The 1637-nt window shown below is 46.1% G+C and overlaps 1 pseudogene; it reads right to left on the bottom strand.

Moving 5' to 3' along the window:
• Nucleotides 1–77: 77 nt before the first annotated feature.
• LOC114635666 lies at nucleotides 78–1400 on the bottom strand (annotated as a pseudogene).
• Between the last annotated feature and the right edge of the window lie 237 nt (nucleotides 1401–1637).

The following is a 1637-nucleotide window of genomic DNA, read 5'->3' as shown; positions in this document are numbered from 1 at the left end:
CCCTTCCCTCCTCTCCCTCCTCTCCCTCCTCCCCCTCCTCTTTCTCCTCCTTTTTCTAATTCAACTGGGGAACTCACTGTTGGAGGGGTCTCATCACTTTCATTCTCACTATCCCCCTCACTTCCTTTTTATGACGTTTACTGCTTCAGCAGCTAATGGAGGAGCTTGTACTGCTTCAGCAGCCAGTGCTTTCTTGCCAGAATCACTATAGTCAATGTAATCCTGGTCCCATGTGGCAGGGGTATTGTCTGTGGGTTTGCCATGCTTGTCCAGAAGGCCCTGCTTGATCATTATCTTCTTCTGAGTTGTCTTTGGACTAACCCCACTTGTGAGGATAAGTGTCTCTTTCCATGATCACCCTCTTTATCTTGGCTACTATACCATGGTCACAGGTAGAAATCACTGCTGTAGTTATCAATGCAATCACCATGCAGATAGCTTCCCCCTTAGTGGTAATGACTACAATCTCCTGGTTGGCCTCAATGCCATCCTCATATTGAAGTACACCGAGAGGCATGATCTTGGCCCCATAGCAGATTGCATTCACTGTATTCTTTCATAACCAGACGTTTATGAGATGCCAACAGCGTTTTGAAAAGATAAACATTCGGCAAGTAACTCTCATCCTTATGGTCATCATATAGTCACTGAGCATCGAGGACATCATGCATTGTCACCATGTGGTCCTTTTCACTCATGACTCCAGAACGCACCCTCCTAAGTTCTTGCATCTGACCACCAACTCCCAGTAACAAGCCACGTATACACATAGTGTCCGAATGTAGGTGCCAGCTTCACAGCTCACCCCAAAGATTCCTAATCTTCTCTCAGGATCATATTTTATCATTTTGCTCTCATAGATAGTCCTTACTCAAAGCTGCCTCTTTACTGCAGCAATAAGTGGGGGGTCGCTGAAACAGGGCACCTGTCAGAGTTTCTAGGGCCCACACTCTGTGACTTCACCAAACGAGTGGCTTGTTTGATGCACACAATTAAACAACCAGTCACTTTGGGATCCAGTGTGCAACTGTGTGCAGTCTTCTCTACCTAAAGTATTCCTCGGATTCAGGATACCACCTCAGGGGAAGAGGGGTTAGAGGGCTTGTCTAAATTAATGAAACCTGATATAGTCCCCAGTCTCCCTCTTCAGGGGATTTGAACCACAAGGAATAGGTGTATGGTGTGTTGTCTTTACATTTAGCTTATCAAAAGTCTTTAGTAACAAGGGCCACTGATAAGTGTCTAATTGAGCCAGTTTGGATTCTGGTCTGATAAGAAATTCTTCATCATGTTGTATTTTGGCTACATCATCTTCTTGTAATGGCTTCTGGTCTTTTTTCTTCTTATGCGTCTTTGGGAAGCATCTGCCATCTTCAGCTGCGCCTCGTGTAGGGCATTTTCTTGGTGATTGATGTGGAAAGCATCAGGGGAACCACCACCCCTGGGCTGGTGGGTCTGTTAGAAAGGAGGCTGAGCAAGCCTGGGAGAGCAAGCTAGTAAACAGCACTTCCTCGTGCCCTCTGCATCAACTCCTGCCCCCTTCCCTGCTTGACTTCCTGTCCAGACTTCCTTTAATGATGGGCTATGATGCGGAAGAGTAAGCCAAATAAATTCTTTCCTCTGCAACATGCTTTTGG

Source organism: Grammomys surdaster, unplaced genomic scaffold (assembly GCF_004785775.1).
Source record: "Grammomys surdaster isolate TR1022 unplaced genomic scaffold, NIH_TR_1.0 115474, whole genome shotgun sequence".
Taxonomy (NCBI): domain Eukaryota; kingdom Metazoa; phylum Chordata; class Mammalia; order Rodentia; family Muridae; genus Grammomys; species Grammomys surdaster.
This window is presented reverse-complemented; position numbering and strand designations above follow the sequence as displayed.